This window comes from Athene noctua, chromosome 1, assembly GCF_965140245.1.
Source record: "Athene noctua chromosome 1, bAthNoc1.hap1.1, whole genome shotgun sequence".
NCBI lineage: Eukaryota > Metazoa > Chordata > Aves > Strigiformes > Strigidae > Athene > Athene noctua.
This window is the reverse complement of record NC_134037.1, coordinates 50433929-50456970: the sequence shown is the minus strand read 5'-3', so window position 1 is coordinate 50456970 and position 23042 is coordinate 50433929. Positions and strand designations below refer to the sequence as shown.

General features: G+C 39.9%; 1 protein-coding gene across 1 annotated transcript in view; it reads right to left on the bottom strand.

Annotated features, from left to right (window-relative positions):
- The window catches only part of LIN28B (lin-28 homolog B), an 86694-nt gene that overhangs the window by 42695 nt on the left and 20957 nt on the right, over positions 1 to 23042 (bottom strand). The window lies entirely within an intron of this gene.

Here is a 23042-nt window from a genome sequence, read left to right as displayed (position 1 = left end):
ACAGAACAATTATGCTTTCATAAATCCCATATTATGCGAGTGTACTTTTTTTTTTTTTGCATGTTTGGTTTTTTCAAGCACTTTTAACAACAGAAAATGTTGGAAAAAACCCACTCCACTGCACAGTACTCTCCTTGAACACATCCCAACAGCTTTTCAATGTTATAGATGGATGTGATGCTGTCTGACTTACTGTGTAAATGTATACTACTATGCTGTCAGACAGCTCATGGTGAGATTCTCTGAGGGTGCAATAACAATTCAAAGCCATAGTGAAAAAACAGCATTTCGAAACCAGCAAAACAAATCTAATACCTGAATTCCTCTTAACTTGTCTGAAGAGCTGGACAAAAAATGTCTCTAAAGTTAATAATTTAATGTTGAGAGACCTAAGTCAGTATTTTCCTCACATTACTTAAACAAATAAAACACACACAATTAAAAGCAGCCAGAGTTTCAAGTCAGCGAACCATTTCTAGAGCCATGAATGGGGTTTATGGGCACGCCGCCAATGAACAAAGGGAAAAACTTAAAAGCAACATGCTTTTCCTCCTTTCTCTCTCTTTCAGCTGTCAGAGACTTTGCTGTTATTTTTACCAGCAGTCAATACAGCGATTTCAGACTAAAGATTTTTTCCTTTTTTCTTTGTTAACTTGACAGGGCCGTTTCTATTTTATCTTAATGGGTATCCTATTATTTCTTGGTATTTTACCCTATAACATGAAGTCTCTCTCACACGTCTCTGCCACAAGCAGTGGCTTGGTCCAAAATGCTGGCAATTTCATAAAAGCATTATCAACAACAAAAAACAGAGTGAAAAAATCCATGATCACAAGTTCTTGGAAAGCATTTCCTACTATGAAACAAAAATCAAAATGTAACACATATAAACTGTATTAGCAAGATGGTCCCAAAGAAAAGTACTATTTCCTGCACAGTGTCAGGGAGTGCTTACAACTCTCACCTAGCCCTACAAAAGAAAGGAAGTTTGGGATTAAGCCTCATTACAGGGGCCCAATCACCTCTGATACTTATACATTACTTTTATTAATGTGTGGGGAGGTATGGGAGAACAGGGTCCCCATACGCACTGCCTCACAACATTTCTAGTCAGGGCTGTGAACAACTGCTGTCACAGACATTAAATTCTTTGGGAGGGGAGTTATTTGGTGGCATTCTGCTTAGATCTGGTTTGTTGGTTTTGGTTTTTTTTTTATATATATATATATCTCTCATTTCTGCCCCTTTTTATCTAGTGATTGATTGATTGCTCGGTACAATGACCAGATGCCACCAGTATGCCGGGTTTCCCAAAGTAAGAAATCAGTTTTCCCTCCAAAATTATCTACAATTAAATCCAGACATGAAGGAAAGAATACTCTGAAGCCCAAGTGCACTGAAGAAACTCTCTCCAAAACAACCTTGTACAGTGACATCAAGAACTAGCAACCTTTGAGTAAAGCAGGAGTACAAACAAGGACACAGAAGTAAAACAATTTACACTGGATCTATACTAGTGCTCTTACTTGCATTAGGTCAAAACCAGAATTCAAGTGTTGTACATTGCAAATGTTAAGGGAAGCACTGCAAAATACCATCAGTTGCATGATACAAGTCCCACTGCACAGACCTTTGCTGTTCACCAGAAGTTCATATTAGAAGGCTTGTGAAGATCATGTATTTTTGCAGGCAGAATGCTAAAACAGACCAAAAAATATCCACTACACTGAACAACAGCCCCTCTGAGAGCAATGCGTAGCTCTGCTGCACTGACACAGAATTTGAAGGCCAGGCACCCACAAGATGACTAGCCCTCGCTCCCACTGAGTGCCTCAAGGACTTTTTGCTGCTCCTAGAGGCTTATCTTGCACAAATCTGGCATTTCTTGGTCCTCCCCATAAGCCAATTTAACTCACTAATCTGACAGGAAACAAACTCAGTTTAAAAAGAGGAGGAAGGGTAAGAGGAAGAGGAAACAGGGATAGACTTTGTTTTCCCAGTGAGCTAAATCTGTTCAGAGAGATTCAACGAGCTCCAGGGCATACACAGTAGAAATGGCAGATTTTGAGATGAGAATGCATTCCTTAATATTTTATGTAAAAAAGAAAAATCTAGCATCTCTTTTTTTTTTTTTTTTTTTTTTTTTTTTAGCACAACATAATACAAATTATTCTTACTTTAAAAATAAAGCTACAAACCACTTTATTTCACAAAGATTTGCACTTCAGCTCCTAGGTAGTGAAGAACCATGTACGCTACATGTATATAATGTTTAATAGATAGGATGAGCTATTGCTAGTAACTTCACAGTAGGGAAAGAACTGGTACTTAAACAATAACTGCAATGCAGCTGGTACACTGCAATTTCACATCCTTAATTTCTTGGAATTTGTTTCTGTCTTGAATTTCCACCTCGACCGTAGTCATTTTCATAACCTTGTTTCCATTCATCATTCTGTCACTGTCCCCACACTGTTACCCTTCTTATTGAGAAGTGCAAAAAGGTATATTTAGCTTTTGAACAAAAGGCTTTCTCTAATTCAAGACCACCCTCCCTATACAACAGAAGGATTTGATATTTCTCAATTTATTTATATGTCTAAAGAAACTTTTACTAATCTAAAAGAATTTTAAGTAAATTCTAACTCAGGTTAATATTTTCAGTTCTTGTTCCACCACAACTTGCAAGAAGTGACTTCCTTTGATAATCTACGCCTCCTTCCTTTCACATTACCTTTTCTCTTTTGTCTACCAATATCCCTTCCAGGAGAAGGTTCTTTGCTAGAAGAATTGGGTAATTTTTCACAATTATCCTTTTCCTTTACTTGGGATTCAAGCTGAACCTTTTCTCCATTTAAACCTCCAGTATTTCAGCTCACCTAACAGTTCTCCTAATTTAAATAATGTTTGCCTTAAAAAAATTGTTACTGGCTTTTTATCAACCCATTTAAACAAACCAAATTAACCCAGTTTGTGTTTTGTCTTCATTTTTTAAATAATCAGTTTTTCTATAAGGTCCTTCCAAATCTGAAATAACACAGCTTCTATTCTGAATTACTCTTTTGGTAAGAAAACTACTGTCTGTCATGTACAGAAATACCACATAATTATAATATCATTTGTGCTTAAATAAGGATCTGACCTACTACATGGCCTATTCCTCTCATAATATTTTTACATTGTCTGTACATAAATCCTAAACTAGCGATCATGCCTACAACAGGCCTTTCAAAATTCCTTCCCAAAGTGAATTTGATCAAACAGATTCTGCTGCATCCATGCTACTGTTTGTTTCTTTACATGGTGCCACTTCATTCACAACACCTTACTAATTTTCTGTATTATTTTCAGTATCTGTGTTCCGGCCATGAATGCTATTTGACTGTGTTTCTTTACATGGTGCCACTTCATTCACAACACCTTACTAATTTTCTATATTATTTTCAGTATCTGTATTCCGGCCATGAATGCTATTTGACTGTGTTTCCGCTGCCTCTATATCTGGTTACACATTCAGCACCAGCTGTTCTAGTTTTGTATACTAATGAAAAGAGTCTGCATAATAAACATATTATTTGCTTTTCCTCCCTGACCTCATCCTCTTTTTCTTGCTATAGTAAGTATATTTTTTTGTTAGTATAGCACCTACACAACTAGTCTTCTACTACTAGTTTTCCCCCTTCCTTTGCTCCTTTGCATAGACAATTTGAGTTACTGCACGTGCAATTCTCATTTACCCAATTTTCCCTCTTCTGTGCTTTAATACCAGGTGTGAAAATCAAGCCAGCCTCTTCTCCCATTTCTTAGTTTAAGTATTTTCTCATCAGTCATGCTAGACACAAGATATGAGTCTTAGGACTCAGTTCAGTCAATTCAAAGAAACAGTTCTTCTTCCCCCACCTTAGTCTCACATTGACTCAGGATGAAAACCGTTTACCTCTTCTTGGTAATGTCAGGTTTTCTGCTGTTTCTGTTCCCTGAATCAGTTCTATTCAGACTCAAAAAACCTACCAGCACACCTCAACAGAAGACACGTAAGTGTGCAGCCATGGCAGGTAAAGCTGTCCTGTGCAGCACCTTGCCCATTTACCACTTACATTGCCTCAGTGATCTCCTGAAACCACACTGTTAACCCCAGACAGTTTATAATACCCTCTCTAAAGCCACCTATTGAGAAGCATGTTTTCTCTTGACAGTCTCCCAATGGTCAGACACCTCCAGGCTCCCTCCTCACAAGTGCTCCCTCACTACTGGCTGACCACACTGCCCTTGGGAGCCCTACAAATCCCCCCAGGATGGAGGCCCTTCCCCTTCCCTTCCTTCACTCACCACTGAGCTAATTCCACCCTCAGGTAAGCACAGACACTTCAGGCAACTGAAACTACCTCATTTTCTGTTACAAATATTCATCTGCTGTAAGGCAGTTTTGCAGAAGCCCAAAGGCTCTTCCCACAAAAATTAGGAACAAATGAACATGGTGTTTTATGCATTCAATAAATAGGGCAGATTATACTCTATTTTTACTGGGAAGATAATCTTCCATGAGACAAGGGCCTGAGGTCCAGATGAACAGGCTCTCCAATGCATCCTGATATTCAGTTCATTTCAGTGAAGTGTCTCAAGCGCAAAACTTCCCGATGAGGGGAAAAAACTAGCATGACTGTGAGCACCATGTACCTCTTCCCCTGACAACATGCTGTACACTGAAAAATACATGACAACGGTCCGCTGTGTACTTTCATATGTCCACCTAGGCAAAGTATTTTTCAAGCCTCCTTTCTGTTAAAAACCCAAACCTTCAAGGCAGAGGTCCCAAGCTATTCTTGCAGCTTGTCTTCTATGATCTGAAGAAAAGAGATGACACACAGAGTCCTAGACCTTTTTTTTCCCCTCTTCTGGAGGGAAAAAAAGAAGGCCAAAAAAAAGAGGGGGCAAACCAGAAAATCCATGAATGCCACTAAGCCCAGTTCTCTCATTTCTTCCACATGGGATACAAATACACTGCAACCTGTATGATGGATGTGGCTGAGCTGTCTCCTGTCTGGCACCTCTCCTATGAGTTTAATGGTGAGGACAGAACACAGTATGGCTATGATTCACTCATTTTAAAGAGCACACTGAATACAGTGGAATATAGTTCTCCAACAGATCTAAAAATCAGTCTGTTTCAATGTAGATTGTCCCATAAACACAGGTGAAAGTGTAAAAGCACAGGAAGACGCAATGTTCAACCCCCACAGTTTGCTTCATTTTTCAAGTACTGAAAACGTACTCTGGTAGAAAGCACAGACTCAGTGGTAGAGTTATTTCGCCTAAAACTAAACCACAGTTTCCTCCAGATTTACTCTACCTTTCTGGTGTCATTAACCACATTTTCAGAAACAACTGCTGCACCTCTATTTTCCATGCCTGCCCTACGAAGTCTATAAACTTTGTTTCTGTGCTCCTCTATACACCCCCATGCAAGGCTATGATGATGCCCTATGCCAGGGGGTTTTAGCTATATAAAGGTTTTCTACCCACCTCCCTCACCACCTCCTACCATTCCAAAAGACTGCATATAATTAAAAAGAAATTAGGCCCAGATTGTGCTCTGCTAATTCAGGTGTAGCAGGATCTCTCTCTGCACATGCATCTTTCCCTATCCCTTGCATGAACATGGCCTGAAAGAAAGTCATGTTTTCTTACTGCAGACCCTTAACATCTGTCTCTGGGAAGCTGACCTTTAAATTGGATACCAGTAGTGAAAAATAGTACCAGGAAAATATTGAGAAAAAATGGTTCATCCACCCTTTTGCATCCCAGCTTAACATAAGAAATCGAGTGGTTCATGTCTCACCATTAAACAGAAGAACGACTAACACTGTGGGCAACTACCAGAAGCCACAGGTTGACACTAAACAAAGGCATTTCATACAAACAATTCAGCAAGTCAGCAGTACAGAGGGAGCCCTGAACCTACTGAGACAGTTCAGCTCACCCTATTCTCATAGCAAAATATATCCCGATTATACTGACTTGCCTCTTTCTTCCTGAAAGCGTGGTCTAACAGGTGGCTACCAACAAGGTAATGAACACCAGGTTGAGGAGAGGGTAGCAGGACTGTGTTGGTAGACACAGGTTAATACATACCCAGAACAAAAAGAATCTTACTTGTGATCAGTAAGTTGAGGTAGTACTGTGGGGAGGAAGAATGGAGATAAGAGAGAGGATGCTGTTGGATTATGCTGGAACTCAACAAGCTGACTTTCTCAAGGGGCAGGGGATAGGGTGGTGGAAGAGCTGGGCCATGCCAGAAGGTGATAATCTACAATAAAGAGGCTGGGGAAATGACCTGACTGACAATTCAAGCTAAAACTGATCTGTGGAGAAGAGCTGGCTGACAGCTGCAGTGGCTACAGGTTCTCAAAGCTGCAGGAAAGCCAACTCCTCTCTTCCCAGGCTGCAAAGGCACAGGAGTGACCCAAGTCCCAGAAGCAAAACAAGGGTTTGCAGTCCAATCCTGACTTGGACTATGCTGGCAGTCCACCCCTGCCGCTACCTCCTTTTTTTTCCTCCTTATCCTCTGGTTGGTCCCAGCCACCGATGTAGGCTGGAGCCCAAAGAACTGGTCCTCATACCACCACCTCTCCCAGGCCCCGGGCTGAGAAATGGAGCCTGCCAGCCCAGCACAGTGCCATGACTGCAGCCTCATGGATCCCTGCCTCAGAAATCCAAGATCCCTCCTGTGGAGGATGCTTTCTGAAAACTGCCATCAGCTGCATTAGTGCAAAGCCCCTCCATGCTTCAAATGACCTCTTCTAATTCTTCAGAGAGAAGAAAGCTGTCTGCTTGAAAGCTACAGCGAGCTGCGGAGTGAGGGAATGAGTGAGCATGGATGATATTTTAGCCAACTGGGAGTAACTATGCCCTAAGTAATCCCAAGATAAAAAGCCATTATCTTGTAAACAGGAACCTCTCTCTAACTGTTCTCAAGCTTTTGGGCAAATATTGTTTTTACTTTCATGGTACAGGTGTCCTTAGTTCCCACTGAGGACTCACATTGCACCGTGCAAGGTCCTGCACAAATGATACAAGGCATGACTTATCACCAGGCAATACACCAATGCTGCTACATCGTTTGGAGGTCAGAATCTACATTTACTATTTCATTTTTAATTCCATTTATTTAAAATGCCAATATATAAGTGAAACACAAAAATAAAATACTGGTTAGAATATTTGTTTACTAAAATCAAAGTCACCATGCACTCAAAAATAAGACAAAATTGGTAGGGTTCAAATGTCATTGCTCATAAAGCAAAGAAGTGATATATATAGGCTGAAATTTTTATTGGGACTGATTTATTTTTAAGTTGTAGTTATTTTCACAACATTATCTATACTGTAAAACCAAACCACTTTTCCCTTTACTATAAAACCAAAATTAAACAGCAACATTTACACCATATTAACAATTCCTGACTTATGATTCAAGTTCTCTAGTATTTCTATGTTTTTTTATTCTGGTTAATCTTCCTTAGCTATTAATTTTTTACATTATTACACATTTACTAGTTTTTCAAATCTAGTACTGGATAATCTAGTACCCCATCATTTCTACCAAATTATAGTCAGCTATATCTCAATTAGATCCAATTCTATCAGAATTACATTTGTAACTTTAGTGTAAACTAGTTCACTACACAGCTGCATTTTAAAAGCCAACAGAAATGGTTGGTTCAGAGCCACTTTTGTTATCAAAGCATAAGCTGTATTCTGTTACAAAGGACGTGTTCTGTGTTTCAACGAAATGCCTCTGAATTTACAGTGATACAAATTAGAAAACAGCAAAACCCTTCTAAAGTAAATGGAAGGCAGATTAAAGTGATTTTTATGGAAGAGGACAAAGGATTTTAACTATAAAAGATAAACTATATATTAGCGTAGGTATTGGGGAAGTACTCAGAAATGCTTGAAAAACTTTAATTTTAAAATAGTATTATTACTATAGTTATGATTATATTTATTGAGGAAGTAATTGTGAAACTGGAATATCATGCATGCAACTCCATTAATTAAATGACAATAACGTTTGCTTCTGCTCAGATTACACAATGCAAGACTACTTAGATATTATTTAAGACTCCAATATTGAATCTGTCATTTTTATACCCTAATTTTAGCATGCTCTGCCAAAGAATGTAAATGTTTTCTGAAGCCTCCTAAAAGAGGGTCAGACCAGCTGCAGCAGGAAGACACAAAGAGGTTCCTTAAGGACAAGTCCTTCCTCTTACAATCTGCTGACACAGCTCCTATCAACACTCATGGGGGAGAGCAGACCCAGAAGTATCAGCCTGTTAATTCTGAATTTGTTTGGTTTTTGTGGGCTGGTTACACCTCAGACATGCCAGACACATCTCATTTTGAAACGCAGGCAGGTGACTAGTTCCGATGCAGTTGTAAGGCAAACATTCCACAGAAATCCTTCCAAACACACATTTACGGTTTAGCTGCATCACCTAGTAATATCTTTTCAATATCATGATTTGAGTTGTAGACTCTCCCCTGTCCTTCTTTCAATAGAAGCACGTTATTTCACAAAGGGAGCACAATTGAGCGACTATCTTGGCTTCCAAATACCCTTTCCAGGTCAAGGTACTGCAAGATCAAGGACACTGGCTTTTGCAGTAGTTATGTTTTCTTATCTTCCAAGAAGTTTATTTCTATTGTACCCATCTGTAATAACATTAAAACAGTCTTCTACGGCATCTCAGTTCTGGCTGAAGACTTTTCCTCTTCGTAACATTACACTTCATAGGAGAGAAACACCATAACTGTATAAAAATTGAAGTCTTTTTTTGTTTACTACAATATATTTATGTTTTCACTCAGTCTTTTTGATGCATTAATGCAAAAGTCTTGTCTCACAGACCTCCTAACATCAGTGAAGGCTGCCAACCCTCCCCTCCCCACACCAACAGCTCAGTACCCCCAAAAACTGAAACCCACAATAAACAAAATACAGCCCGAAATCTCTACCATCTTTTTCAGGTCCAATAAAAGTTGCCAGCTCCCTGAGCTGTTTGCTTTTAATACCAGAAGTAAACAAATTCTAGGCTCCAGTTTTATTGGACTGTTTGAAAGAGAAAGCTCCAAAGGCTAAAATCAGAGGTATGTTGCATAGTAACTATGATGCAAGAAACACAGCTGAGTTGTGGGAAACAATAAATTCTATGTATTATTTCTTTATGTAGACTCCTTTCAGTGACATATCTTAATGACCATATTCACACCAACATTTATTTTTGCTACTATTGTAAGATGCAGCCATTTGTAGCTGAAAGCACAACACATTATGTTGATAATAGTAGGTGATCATAAAAATCAAGTAAGTACAAATTAGAGAAATAAAACGGGGTTAGACTCACAGCTGTATGTGCAACTTCAGTATTCTCTAAGATTTTCCCTCCTTGACTGTACAAACTGAATCTTGCCTTATCACCGTTTACATACATGTGTATGTGCATGTGCAAAAACGTGTAATTTAAAGCTAACTCCATAACCTAGCTTGATCAAATAGATAAACAGTGGCCAAGTGAAACACTAGGCCACACAAGGTGCCCATTACAAAGTATAATAAAAGGTTAGCTAGAAAGCTCTTGCTGACAGAAAAAATTACTTGCCAGTAACTTGAGTTCTGCAAATATCTCTTGTACATATTATGCTACACAGGAACAGGTATGTTGCAATATTTAACTACAAAGGCTTTGTTTAACCCAGGCAGTACCTACATCGCATCCATGTGCCCAGCAGTTCTTGCACTAGCAGCTTCCACAGAAATCACCTGTTCGGAGGGCAAGTGAGCAGAATCGGGAGAAGAGGCACAGGACAAGCAACATTACTGAGCAATTGCTCAAGATCTGGTTAAATGAACTCTAATGATTACTCGTAGATTGACCTAAGCGTGGGTCAACATCTATCTGTGCTGTCTTCAACACAGTTATAGCTACAAATAGCTGTGGAAATGCAGTGAAGTGAAATTACCAGGAAAAACTGAAAAACTGTCTCTATGTGTGAGAATGACTCAGCTTTTGGTGAATGTGGCTTCGGAAGACAGTAGATGAAATTGTTTTGTGAAATAACTTGAAAACCTTGTGTAGGAACATGGTGAATCCTCAGGAGAGATTTGTTACTAGCGTCCTCTGCAATTCCCAAAATACCACACCACTTCCCAAAAATGTACTAGTAGCAAGCACGCTGTCATCAACATGAATGGCAGTCCCACCTGCAAGGCCACTCAAAGTTCCACCTTAATTAGCTCCCTGAAATCACTGTAACAGAGAATTAGAGAAGATATAAGTACCAGTGGAGAGAACACAGAGTAGACGCTGTGCTCTATTTCCACCAGGCTGGAGAACACGTTCACTTTTTAAACTGAGCAGAAGTGTTCACATTGTTTCGCAGAATTAATTGCGATGCGGTGCTGGAATGACACCAACCCTTATTCAGTGAGATTTCAATCACTCAGCCAAAAACGATCTCCACCTGAAGGTGGAGACTCAAAAACTGCTATAGATAAGAAAGGCGAGGAGCAGGATCTACCGGTTGTCAGGAGTCATCCAGGCTCCATACAATGATAGGGAGAAAATGCAGGTTTGGATTGCACATCCCCCTCCTGCCATGAGAGCGGAGGCACAAGAGCTCTGGCGTTTTACAGGGGGTGCACAGGGATAAACTGGAGAGCAGACCTGCCTACCTGAGCCAGATAGGAACGTGAGCAATGAAGTCTCATTTTCTCTTACAAAATACATGTAGGATTAAAGGAATAATAAATAGATGAGCGGATAAGAATTTCACTGACAGAAGGACAATGAAGGTATTGATACCCATACAAGGCTAAGACCTCCTCTGGAAAAAAAGTCCCAGCTATTTTGGTAACGCAATAAATATGTCTCTAATTAAACAGGCATAGTCTAAGAAAAATGTTCTGTGGTAGAGCTCTTGCATTCCTGTTCACTAGCTGACAAAGATAACCTGATAAGTCTTGTTTGATATTCTAAAGATTCAAAAAATAAGACTACTAATGGCTGTATCCAAAAAGAAATAAGTGCACTAATTCCAGAAGCCAATCACCACCTTATGCAGCAGGGAGAAGATGACAAAGCTTTTGACACAGCTTTTGCACCACCTTTTCAATGTCAGAGAACACAATGATTATCCAAGTGTGGAGAAGAGGCTGCATAAAGTACTGCATGAAGACTTGGCAGGCTGTGCAGCAATGCACCCAGCACACACTGTGACACAATCACAGCTGGTCAGGAGACTGGACACCATGAGCTTGAAGTGTACTCAGAGCATACTTGCACACCCGAGGGAAAAACTTGCACAGGACAGTTAAAACAGATGCACAACCACCTCTTCCAAGATACAGGTAAGTAATGTGGTCTACAGGACCATGTAGGCTCAGTAAACATTTTGCTCATTAGCAAAATGTGCTTGTGGAGAGAAACATAGGGAAAAAAAACGCCAACACAAAACTTAACGAGACTTTCCTACAGATGTGAATCATTTTGAGGCCAACCCCACATAATCTATCTCACTTTCTTAAACACATACCCCTTCAATTCAATGGATCTTAAGGAAAATTAGTAAACCAGCTTTTTTCTTTATAGCAAGACAGCACTTCTGCACCTCCCAGACCACTCAGACACGACCACTATATCTTGTGAATAGTTATTTTAAGAATAGGCAAGGAAAGTATAAGATTATGCTCATGATTAGTGACCTGTCAAGTTTCTGCAGTTCATATACCATGTGTGATTTCATACAGCTGGCTTTGTTCTGTGGACACAGGAATATCCTTCAGAGTAATCAGGTGCATAAATGTCTGTTATGTAGACAGGCAAGATTTTTTGAGATAAGAACTTAAGAAAAATGTTAACAAGAAAACAGAAAGAAATGTTAACAAGAAAATAAAAAGTCAAGACTGCACAAAAAAAAAAAAAAAAGTTTGACTTTAAAGTTAACACAAATTATCATGATTAATCACTCTCGGAGTTTCCAGAGAATTAAGCCCCTGCGGCTAACAACAAGCATGAGAAATTTTAAAAGAGAGGGAGAGGAGACAGCTCCTGGCAGAGTTAGGACATTTAAACACACAGAAAAAAGACACCAAAAAAAACCAGATGCAGAGCTGGGAGATGCATGATTCTCCAGAGACTCAAGACCTCAGGCTTCACTCCTGTAAGTAACTAGAAGTAGGAACAGCTGAGGATGCAAGAATTAGTTTTGCATCAGTAAAATGTTTTTCAGTTCAGCTGTTCATTTAGAAGAGAATTAAAGAAGTATAAACCACCAAACAGATAAAACAGCACAGCTTAAGACCTGTTTTTTTCTCAACTGACATAACCTAGAGTGAATGTAAAGCTTTCTCAAGAGTAAAATTGGGGATTGACTGCTGTCCCATGGATGCATTTTTAAAAAACTAACAGCCCCTCTCTGTCCTGTCTTCTAAAAGGCGCAGAAGGAAAAGAGGCATCTAAAAACTTTACAATATGTGTGTTCTTCAATGAGAAAAAAGATGTACTCACATACCCCTAAACCAAAGGTATCTCTCCTGGGGAATAACATACTTAAACAATCCATTTTTCACTGCCTGATATGATTCAGAATGAAGGCCTATCACACAGAAAATCAAAACCAGTAGCAAAGTCATTTGATGTCTGGTGAAAGGGACACAGAACCGGCTACATATGGTCAGTCAAGTAAGCACGCTGCCAGGGCAGTGACAGAAAGGCGCTACACAGTAACTTGGATGCAGGATGAAGTAACATACATATTCCACTTGGAAATTAAAAACAAACACTGAGGAGTTAGAACGACCCTTCTCAATGGAAAGGGCAGGGTCACTGTTCAGATCTAGAAAGACAGATGGGCCCAAGGGACTCCACCACAGCCATCTAGAGAAACTGGGTGCTACTTAACCCAGGAAATTACATAGCATAGCACTTCATTCACATGCTCTCTGGCTTATGGCTTTTAAAATCCTTTTCTCTCTTGCTTTTTGTTCTATAAAAACTATACTTCTGTTTGAAGGTCATTTCTGGTCACTGATTACCACATCACTGCTCTTAAGGGAATAAAATGGCAGCTTATAAGCCCAGTTACATTTGCTGGGATTGATGCCAAGTAGGAGCATCACAGGATCCTTTTTCAAGAGACAGGATGACTCGGGGCCAGGAGGCAGCTGGGTCGGGGTTTCAGCCTGAAGAGGCTGGCCTGGGCTAGCAAGGCAGGCAGCCTGCCTCAGTGCTTGTAATGCACGATGCTTCCCTTGTTTGGGAGCAAAATTTGCTAGGAGGACAGGGTTTTGAGTATTGTTAAAAGTTTCTGTATATACGGAGCCCAGAGCTTGCTTGCTGGAGGTTGGGATTGCTTGCACTGCAAATGCAATTAGTTTATTTCAACAGAGTCCTTGCACTGGTCCCTTTGGTTTTCTGACTCCTCCCTGACCCCCGAGATTAAGACGTAACGGCAGAAACATTGGTTGTGTCTACACAAAGATTCAGAAGAGGCTTGGTCTCAGTTACAGTTGCTGATGCTTGAACAACCATAGGTGTCTGAGCCCTTGACTTCATAGGAATAGCTATTTTCTTTGCTGGTCAAAATGCCTCCTGCTTCAAGCCAGGGTAAAACTCAGCTGAGCCAACAGGACCTTCACTCACCAAATCTCAGAGTTTAAACTATCATTACTAGATAGATGGCCATCAATTGTGTTTTCCTGAAATTTGAAAAACTCTCACCTACTGCAATGCATTTTTGATGTCCTGTTACATATAAAGACATTTGTTGCATTTGTTTTTGTGTTCCTTTTTCTACATCAAACAGTAACACTCCAACATTTCTGATGCAGCCTGCCTCCAAGTCTTGAAAACCTTCTGACTCAATAATATGCTATCTAAACATCAGGAATATATTTAGCTTCCTTAACATGTTTCAACTTCAGGGCTTAACTGGAATTTCTAATAAAGAAATGGTAATATGCTTAATAATATGCTTAGATTTATAACATATACTAATTGTATTTTATGCTGCAACAACCTGTACTTACAATTACATGTAATATGTTGGGTTTGTCCCTCTCTTTTTCTGCTCCATTTCACTTAATATAAGATATCCAGGCCATTTTTTTTGCCAAATATAACATTTTGGTCCTTAAAACCAAACCAACATTACAAATGAACTGTTCATAAAATAAAAATACCTGGCTCCTTAAGCAGCAGCTTGAATCTACAGTATCTTACTAAATCACTAAGAATATGTGTGGACAAAGACAGTGATATGGATCTCTCTACGTAGAAACATAGAGAGTATCCTGTTTCCTGAGACTGAGTATTTCTGCAATGACAACAAAACTAAAATGTTAGAATTACTCATATAAACTCATTAACATCATTTTTAATTTAAATGATGGCTTTTTTGGGAAAAGGGAGCAGCTCCCTTCTGCTTTTCCCAGCTGCAGATGCAGGATTCCTTCCTCCACCCTGAGTACCAGGATTGGCATTCACCTGAGTCATCACTAGCTGAGGTAGCAATGCCAGCACAAAATTAATTCTACAAAAAACGGGTGGGTTTTTCAGGGCTTTTTGTTGGTTTGTTTTTACAACAGGTTTAGCTTGCTGAACTGACTCATGCTGGAGCCTGGCCCAGCACAGAATGAGCAAAGCAGGTAAGACTGCTCCTGCTGATGCATCTAACTTAAACGGGCTAAACTGTGATGTCAGATCAGACCCTGAGCGTACCATTCACCCAAACCTTAGAAGATAAATGAAGTTCTGTAAATAATTGTAATTTCAAAATATTTTTATTTGTGGGACATTTCATTAGTCAGACACTATGGTCAGAACTTAGAGGGACACAGAGGAACTCTTCATGGAAAATCTGGAATCTTTCTATCAATAACTACAAAGACCAGTACAGACATCTACACAAAACAGAAAAATTTTTCAAAGTGAAAAAAACAATGGGAAGTAACATAACATAGCAAATCTATACAATTCATATATGATGAACTCATTAGCTGATGAGCCAATTAAGATACCAGGTTTTTTCAACCCCTTTCTCACATTATCTTCACACACTCGTTGCCTCCAAAATCATGGATTAGTAAATGCTAGCACTGAATTAGAGATGTCAAATACTGCTGGAATAAGTCTGGGTAAATAGATGAGCTTCTTAGTAACTGGGAACTAATATGAAGCAGGAATGAAAAAGTTTCTGAGAAAAGATCAAGCTTGCAGAGTAGTGAACCACAGGGCTTTAAAAAATACTTCCATGAGATCCCACCCAAAAGCAATTAAGTGTCAAGAAAAGATATTTCTTCCCCAGTATCAGAACTCAGCCTACAGAACAGCTAATCAAATAAAATGGTGCTGTGCACAACGTGCTGATTCCTCCCACTCTTCAAAAGGTGTATTATCAATATCTCACACAGTATATCAAAAATATATGCAAGGAAATGAAAACTACCATCCTAGGTTAAGTTCCACTACAACTGTGGTTGTAGCTAAAGTTAAGCACATTCTTCATTCACTGTATCGTGAAGAAAATTTTCAGTCTCCTGCAAGAATCAGTAACCCTGATGATCAAATATGAACTCACATTTTAGACTGTAACTGTGGGCTCATCTTCACTACTGTTAAATCAATTGTACTTAACTCAATTACAATGAGGTAATTACATTAACATGAGTCAGTGCATCCACACATGGCATTTGCACGTGTGCTTAGTGAATTGCTGTTACCTCCCACATGGCACAAGTACTTCACTCAATCACATTAAACAGTACGCAGGCTTAGGACACTTCCACCTGTGGTTCAAGCCAACACAAAACCATACTGCTGCCAAATGCCTCTATTCCGCTTGCATAGGGTAGATCTATTGCAAAGCTGTCCTGAACCAGGTAGAAACTAACCTCTGTGTGGGTTTACCTACCCACTGCAGAGTTTCTCATCTTTTAAAATTTACTGTGTCCCTTTTGGAATGGCAACAAAAATACCCATCTTTGCAATCTGTTATTATTAAACAGGAAGGTGAGGTGAAAATGAATAAATAAAAAAAAATATTCAACAAAACTGTGTGGGCTACAAAAATTTTACCATTACTACAAACATTGTGATTCATGGGCTCCTGACTACATCTGCTGGCAGTCACATATGTACCAATTTCAAAGCTTCTCCTGCCTCTCCCTCCCTCCCTCCCTCCCTCTGTGTCTCAGGCTACATACACCTAACTGAATAGCTCAAGCATCATTCCCTGGCTCTGGAGCAAGGTGGCACAGCATAGTTTAACATCCATCTGGCAAAATTATTTCCTTCCTGGCCCCATCTCTCTCCTGTTCCCAAAAGACAAGGTAGCTGTGCTCAGACTGCTGACTGGAGCAAGACCACTGGGCATGCACCCTTCTGCCAGATGTGCCAGATGTAGTAGCAGTTGATGTGGGGAGCAAAAAACAATAGGGAACAACATGTCACCTCTCACACTCACAGTGGATCACACTCCACTGCCTCAGCCTGCTCCTGACCCTGCTTTATTTATCAGTAAATGTAGTCTTAAAGCCCACGAAGTGAGTAATACTGATTCAGTTAATAAGGGAGACTTTCTGCTACTGATCAGGCAGGTGTTTGCAGCAATTATGTTTAGCTGGCCCATGCCTTAATTTAAGCAAGAATCTGTACCCTGATACCTGTTAGCACAGCTTGGCAGTAGTCCTCTCTCATGTCTGGATCCTGACAGAAATCTCTGCAAAACTTTTTAACATAATCAACAAACAGTTGCCAAGAAACTGAATCCATAGTCAAGACATGTAAAAAGCAGACCCACAGGTACAGAAAAATAGCAAACTAACGCAACACGTTTTCTCTTAAAGGACTTTTTAAAAGCTATTGAACACAATATTCAAGAAATCCTATAATCAGATACGATACCTATTTCACAAACCTTGTGAATGCTTCCCCTCATTGTATATGGAGAATCATGACTGATAAACATGGAAATGTAATACTGACTGCAGGATATGTTCCCTGGTGTTCAGGTGTATGACATGGTTAACAAATGGTGGTGCTCAAATCCTATCAAAGGAAAGATGAAAATCAAACTAAAGATGGATATGACTTCGGAGACAAAAGGACAAGAGGAATGTAGGTTTCTCGTGTTTGTGTAAAGAAACATTTTCTAAAACACTTCTAAGTAGTTTCATAATCTACTCAACTAGCCAGATATAAGCATACTTTATCACGAAAGTACAAATATTTTCTGCTTATATTCTGTAAAGTAATACACTGTTTTACAGAACACTGAATGTAGAATGCCAAGAAACAGGTTAAGCTTAAGGTTTTAGAATATAATTATTACAAAACACTAAGTTAAGGTCAACTTCTGAATGAAAAAGTGTATATATGCATAGATCAGAGATGTCATTTCTTAGGAATAAAAGGCATTTATTTGTAAGGGCCAATTAATATTTAAATTGTGCCACATGTTTTTCAAGGATTTATCTTAGGGAAACTTGTTTGAAATGCAGAAAACTGGAAAGGGAATAATCATTCTATTTGGCTCTTGCTTGCCTTTTTAGATTGAGAGTGCTTTTAACTATTCTTATTTTTTATGAATTGTGATAACAAATCACAATAGAGAAACAGATGTTAATGAAATCTATTTAGGGATATTTTACAAATACCTGTTCTATCTTTCAATATTAAATGTCAAACAATCTGTACAAAATCTGAAGCTCTGCTTAAGACTACTGCATTATTTTACAGATAAAACAGTAGGCCTTCAGACTTTCCTTTTGATGCCTTTGCAGTCTTTTTCCTGACTTGTGCATTCCTGTTTTAATCCTACAGTAGTACTCTCTGATCTTACCAGTGTCCTGTGTGGCCACAAGCTCACACAGTGGGGTCAAGAGAGAGCACAACCAGAAAACTTGTGAAAAAGGAAAACAAAATGGAGGAGGGGCACCCACAGAAGATGAAGGAAAGCCAGCAGAAACGGCTACAGCGTACACTGCATTTCGTTCAGCTCTCTGGAAGTAGCATTTCCTTATCACTACTTCAGAATTTAAAAAAAAAAAGTGCTAAAGAATAACTCTTTCTTGGTCAACCTCCCCAAATTTCCAGGGGCAATTCTGATATTTATTTACTATAGGTTATATCCTATTCATAAAGAAATAAAGAGTTTATGGGTAAAATGCTGACCCACAAATGCTAAGCTGATGGGAGAGAAAATAAGTTTATCAGGATTCTTCTTGTGAAATTACAGACATATATTTTTGCTCAGAAAAGGCAGGTATCGTTTCAGTTTGTAAAACAAAATTATGTGCTATGCAAATACCTTTCAATGGAAACTAAATTTACAATGGAAACTAAATATACATTTTACGGTTATAAGTTTTCAAAACATTATTTCCACAGGTAATACTCTCTTTAAAAATATTTTCTCATATGCAGCTTATTCTTTCTTACATTAAATCTCCATTTGTTTGCAAAATACCCTCCCCCAGTCACTGCAAAAAAAGATAAATTGCTTACTGTTAATGTCACTGTGGTAACTTATTATAACTATCTGAAATTTGGAAATCAGTAATGACACAAAGAAAAACCTACAAATAAAGATAAATGGTATTTTGTTCACTTAACTCAGTCTTTGCTAGAATAATGTGCTAAATAATTCAATTTGTTACAATATACCCAGTATTGATATCGTCCTTGTTCTTATCTGTGTGCCAGAGACAGCCATACCTACTTTGGTCAGTCTTACATTAAGGCAACTGTGTACAGTTGTGATTCACTTAGACCACGTACTAATATCAGTGCACAAGGCACACAAATTATTGTTTGCAAGAGAAAGTGACAAATTACATTAATCAATCATTACTCTATGCAATAAAGGGAGGTTATTAAAAAGTGTAATAATTTTTTACAGTCACATGTTGCAGTTGAACATAATTTTTTTGGCAGCATTTGGCAATTTTTCTTTTGAAAGTATCTAGATGCATTTACAAGAAATGCAGCTACGAATTCAAACTACATATAATTTTATATATGAAAGACAACTTTATTGTGAGGATCCTGATCAAATGCTATTAAACACAGAGCTTTGCTACTGGATAGGCTCCATTCACCAGTGGCAAGCTATCTGTATAAGAGAAGTATTTCCCAAAATTTCAGGGCATTTTTTTTCCTCAATATCAGCCACATGCAGCAGTTTCTTGCAAACCACACTGACCTTGCCCAGCATAGCACCCTGAGGAGCTGCCAGATCTCTTACGCTCCTACCCTACCATCCTAGCTGCCTGAGGTCACTCACCCCGACAGAAATTCTATATATAATATATCGAGTAAAAGGTGTGCCTGGTAAAGGAGACAGCTCAATTATACCTGATAGTTACACATCAGCAGGGCAGTCACAAATTACATGTCAAAAATGGCAATAGGAAACTACTCTCAAATACTTATGTTTTTGAAAAAGTTACAGAAAGAGACACATCCACTATTTGCAGGACTGGACTGTTAACATCTCTTTCTAAGGAAATGAATGCCAGACCAAGCACAGCACTGATACAAGGTGCAGTCACAACTAGCGTACGCCAGTGAAGATGGAGGTTCTGTGAGATGCAGTCGTGCAGTCTCACTCTGCCATTTTTTCCTAGCTGGGAAGTTAAACCAATGAGACCAAAGAAAAGTACAGGGAACAAGACCTCCCATTTTATTTTGTCTCAGTTCCTCAAAAATTACACTGTACCGCTGTCCTGACACCAAACAGAGTGATTGTATTCTGCATTTCCTCAGGCTGCATGCTTCCACTGCTTTCCTCAAGTTACTGCCAGTTTTCATGTAGGGAAACCAAAATCCTATGAGTTTGCTGATACCAATGAAATTCAAACATTAGATTACTATTACTATTTTCAGCTCAAAGAGCAAAGGATTGTAATTTCTTTTGCAGCTTACAAGGAAGCAGAGTCCAGGTGGGAACATGAGGCCAGGGTGGAGGAAGGGGTGGGTGGGATTGCCTCTTCTAGCAAAAGTCTACAGTTAGGTGTCTTAGGGCAATAATGAAGCTGCAAGGTTGTAACAAGCAAGGATTTTGTCCAGGAAAACAACAACAACAAAACCAACAAAAACGAACCAGAAGCTTAGCATAGTATCACATCTTCAGCAAACATTTATTTTTTTTTTTTTGAGACTACTAGAGATGCTTACTTAATTTAAAAATAACCATGCATACTTTGTTTAAAAATAACCATGCAGCATAATTCAGGGGCTCACAAAAACAGCAATGAAAAGTTTGATGTCCATCAACCAAAACATCATTAAAGCACTGGCGTATGGAATGACAATTATTCGGTCTTCTGAGATCGTGATTTTTGAAAAGCATTTCTACCACTTGGGATTGCAAAAGCAACTTTAAAAATTAACCCTAAAAAAAGATGAAGGATTTTACACAGAAAGGTTAAAGTTGTCAACCCCGAAGTAAACGTTATCTAAATATTCCAATTATCTGAGATGCACAGTAAAAAACCTGTGCATTCTGTAAAACAACCCTATGTTTAATTGCAAATCTGCAGCCAGACAGCACACGCGAATTAAAGCTATAGAAAACCTGAGACAAAGTTATCTGTACTTGAAATGTGAAATATTTCCACCTGACATTTTCAAAAAGCATGTGTCACCTTTGAAGCTAACAATACAAGTTAAAGCAGCCTTTAATAAACCCTGCAACTATTTTGAAACAATCAAAGCTACTGTAAGGTTCTGTCAGTACAAATTCCCTTCATAACACATACATCTAAAATAATCGTTTGCAAGTAAAAATGTTATCAGAAAAACCCATGAGATTCCAGTGAGGTGGATGCTGATGGGGAAGGAAGGAGCAACTGACACAAATGTATTACAGTATATGGCACCACACCAAACTCATCCCATAGGAGAGACTGTCCTGGGAGGGGTGTGAATCATTACACAGCATTTACAGCCTCTCAGAAGTGCCATGTGTATTTTCAAATGTAAAAAATACTGGGTTTAAGTTATACTATTATAAACTACAGTCAAAGAGCTTGTAAAATAGTTTTACACAACTCACCCACATAGATGGAAAAAACAACATATTGAGACCCACGTTATTAAAGATTGTTTGATTTTATTTCCTTTGCAGCAGAACTGTGGTGGAAGAAATAGACATATTTCATTTATACTATATAAAGTATATATATACACACAGTGGGTTTTGTTTTTAAAAAGAAAAAAACCTAATAGACTATCGATTGTTTCCTCAAAGAAGTCTTTTAAGTAGTGAAACTATAGTTCTGACACAAGAAAAGAAATAAAATCCCATCGAGTCAGGCTAAAGCAGAAGACCATTTTTAAGGGGTGAACAGTTACAAAAGTCATATATCTAAGGTCCTAATCTTGAAACCTTTATTTATATGAATAGTTCTTACCTTAAAAGAACAAGTGTTTGCAAGATCGGAATCCTACAATCATTAATCTTTTTGAATGACTTTTTAGCATTGAAGGGCTATGTTCACCTTCAAAACTAACAAAAGCAGGTAATTCTGCCGAATATTTTGCAAAGTCTTTGTGTTGTCACATTATATTAAAGAGAAATTGTAAGCCTCAAGGAAAAAAAATGGCGCTGAAAAGTTCTAACAAGTTTTTAAGAAAAATTATTGGTTGTTGGTAGAAATGTATTCACTCTAAAATCTCAAATATTTCTGTAAATACGACTGCTTCAATACAGCTTGTTATTCAGTAGCATGTTTTGCTTGATCATTAAGAGGGGAAATCTAGCTATTTGCCGACAGGTCTAAGAAAATCACTAAATGTCTACCCTTCTACCATATCCACATTTAATTCTCCATCCGGTATTCTTTCTCCTCCAAGCATCAACGGAGCAAACAACACATGAGACACTTAGCTCAAGTTTCATATGCTCCTTCAAAGGAGGCTGCATTTGTTTTTAAAGTCGTTTTTAATGTGAAGCGGGGGAAGAAGACACGACACCCCCATCCGCAAGCTCCGCGACCCCTCCGCTGTAAGGCGCCTAAGGTTGTTGCCGCCGGGGGAAGGGGCTCACCCCGCCCGCCCGACGGCGCGGTGGCAGAGGCAGCGGTTCCCCCCCGCCCCGCGCCGCAGCGGTGAGCCCGTCTCTGGGGTTGTCCTCACCCCCGTTAAACCGAGGCGTCGGCGAGGCACCGCGCTTCGAGCGGCGCGGCCGCTGCTGCCAGGACGCTGCCCGCACCGCGCCGCGCCGCCCACCTGTGGCGGCCACCGCACCAGCGGCCCGCCCGCGGCCGCGCTTCCCTCCTGTGGGGCGGAGGGAGGGGCAGGACCCCGCGGCCGCAGAACAAAGGGTGGCACTGGCCGCCCGCCGCCCTCCCTGGGTGGGGCCGAAAAGCGGCCCTGGGCCGCGGCTGATCGTCACGGGAGCCCCTGGCTGCGCCTGAGCCGGGCCGGGCCGGGCCGCGCTGGGTCGGTCGGTTGGTCGGGCCGGGCCGCCCGCCCCGCCGCCATCTTGGTGGGCAGCCCCGCCGCCTCCTGCGGGCCTGGTGCGGCCCGGGCTGGTGCCGCGGGCCCGGCCGGGCCTCCCTCCGCCGTGGGATGCCGAGATAAGAACAAAGCGTTGGGCGCTCGCGTCAGCCCCGGCTCCGTCCGAAGGTGCTTATGTCTTCGATAGCCCTCTGCGTTAGACACGTGCTGCCATGGCGCTAAGCACCGGCGTAAAGAGTAGCAAACCTCCAGGGAAAAATGGTTATTTGCTAGTTTTTAAATCTACATCTGCTGTATAGTAATTTGGTGTGTGGCTGATGGTAAAATAGTCCTCCGACATGGGAGACGGTGATCATCCCCACTGCGCCGTGCCAGCGCTCCGGCAGTTTTACTGCTGAAAAGACAGGCTGCAGCATTAAATCCATTAACTTACAAGTCCTGCCCCCTCGAACAGGTCAGGCCCTCAGATGGATCAAAAATACCTATCCTTATTTCAATTCGCAAAGATACTGACCG